Here is an 8319-nt window from a genome sequence, read left to right as displayed (position 1 = left end):
AGCCAGTGAAGAAGAATTTCAGATGTCAGCGTCAAAGCATCTTTTGCAGTTTAAAATGTCTCTGATGATGTCATCAAGTAATCTCTTAAGTTTGTATCAAGTCCATCAGCTTTAGTTTGTAAAAGGCTTCAGGAAAAAGGGCAGGTTCAGTTTTCAGTGATTTCAAATGAAAATGATGGAAAAAATCAAAAACGTTAGTTTGGACATCTGTAGCCAGATATTTTAGGAGACTAGAAGAAATCAGGATCCAGTCCAGTCAACAGATATAAAACAAAAACCTCAAAAGACAATTAACAAAACTAGGATCTAATATCCCCAATGTATACTATAGTTTTTACTGAAACATAATTTTTTTCTCAAAAATCATCCTCATTTTTATCAAAGATAGCCAAATTAAAACTAACTAGTTTGCAAAATAAGTCTAGTTTCAATAGAGTTGGACCAATTATTTACATAAGTACAGCAAGAATAGCAATTGACCACATAGGCTCTTTTAAATCTGCTTCGCTGGAACTTTTTGTAAGGAATCTCACATTGAACTTCAAAAGCCTCTCGAGGCCAGGAAAGCCAAGCCAAGGATTTTGTCATCAGACTTTGCCTGCAATACCTACAGATTTGGGTGAATTCCTCTCTTCCAAGGTTCCCCCCAAATATTTCAAGGTTCCTTGTACCTGCCAGACAAGTGACATTCTTTACTTATCCTGGTAAGTGCTGCTTGGAACATAAGGTACCAGGCCAATATTTCCACGTGTCTTTATTCCATAAAGTCCAATCTTCATTCCTCAAAAGCTATATGGTTATATCGCAAATATGATGTTCCAGTCACAACCTTGGTAATATAACAAGTGTTTCCAATTGTGTCCTGTTATAAGGAGAACAGATTCTTATTGAACTTATGCAAATAACCATATTGCCATGAAAACAACAATACTCACTTACTAAGAGTTTCCAAATCCTGGAGGGATCGGGTAGAGAGAAAAAGATAAATATTTCCATTTTACTTACAAAAATATCATTTACCAAATTGTTATAAGTCATAGCTAGCTCAGGAGAAACAAGAAAAAGTTTTCCTTAAATCTGAAAAAACAAAACATTAAAAATTCAGCAATACTTCAAATGAAAAATCATAAAAATTATAAGCATCCTTATCAGTTTATTCAGTCCCGTGTAATCCATTCTTGATCTCAATCTTTTTGTTAGCAGCTTCATGAAGTTATCAGTCTCTCCATCAGATTTCTGTCATTTCTTACCAAGTTTAGTTTTATGATCAGAAAGTTTATCAGAAGCCTGTACTTCAGTGTAAATGCCAGAGTCCTTTCCATGAATTTTTCTGAAGTTGAAACATATTTTGCAAAAACATTAGAGCAAAGAAATGAGTCTGTAAACAACAAGACCTCAAAATGGCAACTGACAAAGAAATTTGGTTAATTTTGTGACATACAACACTTTAAAATAATAATAACCAGAATTATGACTGATAATCAGGACAGATCAGAATTTCAGTAATGTTATACAATTTTAAAACAGCTATATCAATAACATTTGCCCACATAATACCACCTAAGAAGGTTTTATCTTCACTTGTCTGACAATGTTTTCTATGTAATTTAACATACTGAATAAGCCTAATAAGTTTAGTATCTTCCTCCTTATAGGAAGAGAGCAAATTTCTTTGAGAAGTTTCAGGGCCCTTTGAAAATTCTCAAAGAAAAAAAGACTTATTTTAAGATATGAATTTTGGTGGAGCTTGTCAAAAATATAAACAATCAAAGCAAACAGAACATTAGCAGTCCAAAGAGCCTTAAAAGAGAGACCTCAGTCTTTTGAACGTAGGAAATTATTTTAACAGGTTTTTTTTTTTTTTTTTTAGGTAGACTTAGTCAAAGGTAAAGAAAAATCTTTTATAACCTCTTTATCAAGTTTAAGCAAATTATCTTTTTACGAGAAATTTCAATTTTGCACCAGCTTACTTCTGCTATTAAAACTCATTTACTTAATTAAATTCATTTCAATCTTAGCCAACTTGACCATACAAAAACTCCTTTTCCAGAATTCCTCTTCCACAAACCTTCTATAACTTTCTTTTTACATCTAGAATTTGTCCCATGTCTTTCTTTTCCCTTCTAGTACTTGAGGACATATTTATCTTTCTTAACCAAACAAAATATTTCCATTCTTTGCACCTTCTTTATACATCTTACTTTCCTTGTACACAGACATATTTTTCTTAATATTTAGTAGCTTCAATCACATATATTAATTAGAAATTTTAACCTTTAGAAACCTTAATTTGTAAGTAAAAACTAAACAATTATAAACTTTTTTTTACATTAGTATCTTGTGGCTTGGAAAATTTATAAACACTTCATAACTTCTAGAAACATGTTACTTTATAGTACAATCTTTTAATAAAACACATGTTTACCAATAGACCCAAAACACCTTTTAGTTTTCCTGTAATGAAAAGCCAAAAGTAGACAAACGTACATTTAGCAATCAATGTCTAATATCTTATCTTATTTGGAAATGATGATACTCAGAGAATTTTTTATCATAAATTTTAGCAAAACTCTAAAAGTCACCAAAAAGAGTTTGGAAACTGTAACCACCATAACACATAATTATTGTTATAGTTCATCCAACATTTATCTTTTTCACAACTATTTACTTGTTCCCAATAATTATTTAGATTGCCTATAAGATTTCATAAGACTTCAGATAAAATTTGCCATCATTTAAATTACTATTTTTGTTAACCAGTTCTGTAATAGAAATAACATCAGTTTTTTCCTACAAAACTTCATGTAAATTTTATCACCTCTTATACTTTTAAACATAGTTATCATTAAGATTTTTATCAATAGGTCTTGGTCTTCTAATTTTGGACAATGGAAGCATTCCCAGTCAGACATTTTAAAACATACTCAGGCAAAGTTGATGTAACCTCTATATAAAATTAGCTCAAACATTCCAACCTTTATAATCTTATCAACACTTACACTTTTACATGTTCTCAATTCAATTGTAACCTGAGTCAAGGTCTTAAGGCTAGTCAAATTTTTCCCTTCTTTTTTTTTTTGGCCTTTTCTTAGGTACCAAATAACTAATTATGTGAGAGCTCTCAAAACATTTTTTTTTCCCCCAATTTAGAAGTTTTTCCAATTCAAAGGATCCGTCGTCTGGCCATTGACGAGTAGGATCTTCATTTGTATATTTATTCCAATAGTGACTCGAACCAATAAGCCTTTTTAAGGAAAGACCCGGAGGTAACTTTCCATGCTTAGAATAAATCTACCATGGACGCAAAGAGGCGTCCCTGGTGAGGGCGCAGATGATGTAGCCCCCATGATCCACAGAATTCACTCCCAAAGATATTCAGAGAAAGTAAAGACCTTCGTTGCACAAGCGGTAAGGATGGTGTCTCCGGTCTCCCACAATAGTGTGGGACGCCTCCAGTCACAGACCCGCTAATCTGTGACACCGGGCAGGCGATACTGGAATGGGATTTTTCCAACACTAACAAGCAACGAAGGTAAAGACGACAAAAACCCTTATGGACTGGGCCCTTTATGACAAATTCCCCTGAGAGCTTGGCACAGCCAGACAAAGAGACAGTTCGGAACCCCAGTCTACTCGACTGACCACCGAGGTGCACCCCAGTAAATGCACCTTCCGTATGGTGGAGACCAAGGAGAAGATTCTCACTGGTCACAAAGCCAAGTTTTCTCAGGACACAGAACAAGACAGAGATTACTCTGGGAGGAAAAGGGATCAAGATCAAAACCAAGAGTACTCTACCAAATTTAAACCAAGAGTCACTAAAAACCCAAGAAACTAGTTTCCCAAATATTTTCTCCTGCCAATCTAAATTTAGAAAGAGAAAAAATTCTCACCATTTCCTTCTGCCGGACTCCGCAGATAGAGATTCCGGGAGGCTGACGTGGTAAGAAGTCTTACCTTTTGCCGGCTTTCGTCAGGCGTTCCCGTATCTCACCATCTGCAGTAGTCCAGGGAGAAGGCAGGTCTTCCAGCCAGAGAAGGCAACTTGTCAGCCAGTGTGGCTCCTGGCGACTACGCCAAAACTGTCGGGGGAAGGGGGAGAATCTCCCTCTGCCCTTTCCCTTAAGGTTCTTCTGGCTGGCCAAATAATCAACAAGACAGGTTAGCAGGAGAAAATAATACCAAGTTTAATAACATGTATACATGGGAGAAAGCAGGGACACTGCGTTTCTCAACACAATAGCAGAAATTCTCGTCTTAAATACCATTTTCAGCCTATGACAAAGGAGGATTTTGGGGGTGGGGGGAGTCAGTTACAGGAAATTACCACTAAAGCACAGTAAACAAGAGTAAGGTTTATTATGTAGCTCAAGGCCTCACCTTCCACATTGATAAGTCACTAAAAATGAGCTCATCCCCCTCTCTTCCCAATACAGAGAGGGAGATACCTTTACAAATGGAGACTTCCCTTGTCAATGATTGTCTGGCAACTCCTTGCAGGGCCATCCAAAGAATGTGGCCAGAGAGACAGAACTCCTGATAAGATGGGCTTGTTGGTGCTTTTTCTATTGTAACCTCTATCCTACATTATCTTTATAGCAGTCATGATAGATCTGTTCTAGGAAGGAGCCATCATGTCAAATTCTTTAGGCAGTTAGTGGGGGAGGTCAAATGTCCTTAGAGAAAACAACCAAGGTAAAGAGACAGATTTCAGGGTGGCCAAATCTTGATCTCTCAGAGATTAAATCTGGGCTTTGTCTATGGGTGGACCCTGAAAGGAGGATTTTGCTTAAATGACCAGAGAATACACAACCATTTTTCTTGATAATAAGTAATACTTACCATGTAAATTTCTTCATAAATCTCTGAATAAAATAAAAATATATAACCCATATAGATATAAACTCTTACTGACAAACCCCACAGCCTTCTCTAGAGAGCCCAACAGAAAATGTCTCAGCTGACTGTGAATTGGTCTTCTGTAAATGCCAGCCAGCCCTTCATTGATAGCCCTGGATAAGGAAGGGCAGATAAAATTCTTTGAAGATGTTTAGCTGAATTCAGAAGCAAAAATCCTACCTCCAGTTGGCTCCTCTGTGAGAATGGATGGCCAGCCTTATTTCACAGGCTGGGCAGCTGAGGTTTCAGATGAGCTTATTTGCCCTGTTCCCCGGGGATGCAAAAGGAGGAATGTGACATTCATTCAGGGCTGAGATTTTGCACGTAAAGATAGGGTTGTCGGGATAGAGGGAGACTCTCCCTCTGCCCTTTTCCTTAAGGTTCTTATGGCTGGCCAAATAATTAACAACACAGGTTAGAAGGAGAAAATAATACCAAGTTTAATAACATGTATGCATGGGAGAAAGCAAGGACACTGCGTTTCTCAACACAATAGCAGAATTCTCATCTTAAATATCATGTTCAGCCAATGACAAAGGAAGATGTTGGGGGTGGGGGGAGTCAGTTACAGGAGATTACCACTAAAGCACAGTAAACAAGAGTGAGGTTATTATGCAGATTTAAGGCCTCACCTTTTACATTGATAAGTTTCTAGAAATGAGGTCATTCCCCCTCTTCCCAATTCAGAGAGGCAGATACCTTTACAAATGGAGATTTCCCTTATAAATGTAAATGTCTGTCTGGCAACTCCTTGCAGGGCCATCCAAAGAATATGGTCAGAGACAGAACTTCTGATAAGATAGGCTTGTTGGTGTCTTTTCTATTGTAACATCTATTGTACATTATATTTACAGCCATCATGATAATAAGTCCTTCCTGAAACAGATGTTTTGTTTTAAATTCTTTAGGCAGTTAGTGGGGGAGGTCAAATGCCCTCAGAGAAAACAACCAAGGTAAAGAGATAGATTTCAGGTTGGCCAAATCTTCATCTTCCACAGGGTCATAGAAGGGAATAAAGATTTCAGCAAATTGGTTTTTTGTTCTCTACAGTGGAAGTAATTTAAGAAGATAGTCTCTCACTCCAACTTCTCTTCCCTGTTCTCTATCTGTAATATCGCTGTAAAAATTCTCTCTACAAAAATTTCAGTCTTTTTTCTTTGCAGTCTATTATCATCTTTACGAATTCTTTGACTTCACCACCTTCTTGGCACCACAGCGCTAGCCATTGAGATATTATTATAGATTCAGTTTTGCAATTTCATCCTCTTATCTCTATTTCCTCTGCCATTTCTTAGTTTTAGTTCTTATTGTATCTTATGCTTGAAAACATTTCAAACTTACAGAGTATATCAGTTCGTTATCTTCTCAACTTTTTATTATCTAAGTGCCCTCAAATATCACTTTTTTAAAAAAAGAAGTGAAATAGATAATAGAACAATATATTGTAATAAATTGACCACTTATAAAATTAAGTTCAACCTGCAATCCCTCCCCACTTAACAGCGACCATCTTTTATAACTCACCATGCTTTAGTTTGGGCAGGGTCAGTTTATCAATGATTTCTGGATGTTTTAAACCACATGAGATAAATACAGTGTAAGGCAAAATTGTTACTCTTGCAGAAGTTGTAGAATATCCTGATGGTTATGGAAGTTGGTGGCGGAGAACCTGAATCATATGAAAAGTAGTTGATTAATTAGCACCTGACAGAATTTGTTAATTTGGTAAGGACAATAATAAGACATAAATGTTGAAACGATAACTTTGCATATCAGAGTATTGTCAAAGGCCACTGGGGAAATTCATAGTATTCTCAAATACCACAAAAAATGACCACTTTTTCATAAAAGATGTCATACATGATGGCACCATATACTTCTGTCAGAAAATTTGCAATGAAGGAAATTAAGACTTGAGTCATTTTAATTTTAACGATTTGTTTCTGCTTACTATCAGGTTAAAAAACCCTTTTAGAAATAAAGTGATAAGGGATGTACTTGCTTAATTTTTATTTTTTTTTAAGAAAAAGTCTTTTTCACATTTAAAAAAAATATTTATTTGTATTTATTTTATGCTGAATTTATTTGTGCGCCCAAAGCCTTTTTTTAATTAACTACCACCAATTCTTTTCAAACTCTTTCAAAAAGTTGAAGAGGAGAGAATACTTCTAAAGTCATCCTATGGAGTTAGCACTACCCTGATATGAAAGCCAAAGACACTAAGAGAAAAGAAAACTACAAGTCAGTATCTTTGATGAATATTGATACAAAAATCCTCAATAAAATAATAACTAACCAGATTCAGCAGCATATTAAAAGGATTATACATCATTTTTAAGTGGGATTTATTTCTGGAATACAAGGATGTTTCAATATATGAAAATGAATCAATGTAATAAAGCACATTAACAGAATGAGGGAAAAAAACACAGGATCATCTCAATGGATGCAGAAAAAGACTTGACAAAACTAAACATGTTTTCATGTTAAAAACACTAGAAAACTCTCAGAGTAAAAGGAAGCTACTTCAACATAATAAAAGCCAGATATAGAAATACACAGAGAACATTGTATTCAAGGGAGAAAGACTGAAAGCTTTTCTTCTAAGATCAGGAAAAAGGCAAGAATGCCCACTGTCACCATTTCTATTCAACATGGTATTAGATGTTCTAGCAAAAGCAATTAGGCAAGAAAAAGAAAGCAATAGCATCCAAATTGGAAAGGAAGAAATAATATTATATTTGTTTACAAATAATATCTTATATGTTGAAACCCCTAAAAATTCCACAAAAAAATTTTTAGAACTGATAAATTCTGCAGAGTAGTGGAACACAAAATCAACATGAAAAAATTAGTTGTTCTTCTATACATTAATAATAAGTAATCTGAAAAAGAAATTTAAAAACTTTACATTTTTATTTACAATATCATCAAAAAGAGAAAAATACTTAAGAATCAACTTACTCAAGGAGGTAAAAATTCCAATGATGTTTTTTGCACAAATAGAAAAATCTATCCTAAAATTCATATGGACTCTCAAGGGACCCTAAATAGCCAAAAGAATGTAGAAAAAGAAGAACAATTTAGAGAAGTCACACTTCCTGATTTCAAAACTTACTACAAAGTAATCAAAACAGTGTGGTACTGGCATAAATACACACAATATACTAATGAAATAGTATAGAGAGCCCAGAAATAAACCTTTGCATATATGGTCAAATGATTTTTGACAAGGGTGCAAAGACCATTCATTGGAGAAAGGATAAGTTTTTCAACAAATAGTGATGGGAAAACTAGATGACCACATGCAAAAGAATGAGATTGGACCCTTACCTTACACCATATACAAAAATTAACTCAAAATGGATCAAAGATCTAATATTAGAGCTGAAGCTATAAAATCCATAGAAGAAAACACAG

At 34.9% G+C, this 8319-nt stretch overlaps 1 long non-coding RNA gene across 2 annotated transcripts; it reads right to left on the bottom strand.

Annotated features, from left to right (window-relative positions):
• Window positions 1-5043: 5043 nt before the first annotated feature.
• On the bottom strand, window positions 5044-8036 carry LOC131420606 (uncharacterized). Of its 2 annotated transcripts, XR_009223585.1 has the most exons (3): window positions 7864-8036; window positions 5599-6568; window positions 5044-5163 (listed from the first exon to the last, which is right to left on the bottom strand). It is a non-coding gene; the product is annotated as an uncharacterized LOC131420606 (long non-coding RNA). The 2 variants fall into 2 exon arrangements; XR_009223584.1 differs by lacking the exon at window positions 5044-5163 and having other exon boundaries at window positions 5315-6568.
• Between the last annotated feature and the right edge of the window lie 283 nt (window positions 8037-8319).

The sequence above is a fragment of the Diceros bicornis genome, chromosome 23, assembly GCF_020826845.1.
Source record: "Diceros bicornis minor isolate mBicDic1 chromosome 23, mDicBic1.mat.cur, whole genome shotgun sequence".
NCBI lineage: Eukaryota > Metazoa > Chordata > Mammalia > Perissodactyla > Rhinocerotidae > Diceros > Diceros bicornis.
Note: the sequence above shows the minus strand (reverse complement) of the source record. Positions and strands in the feature narration are given on the sequence as shown.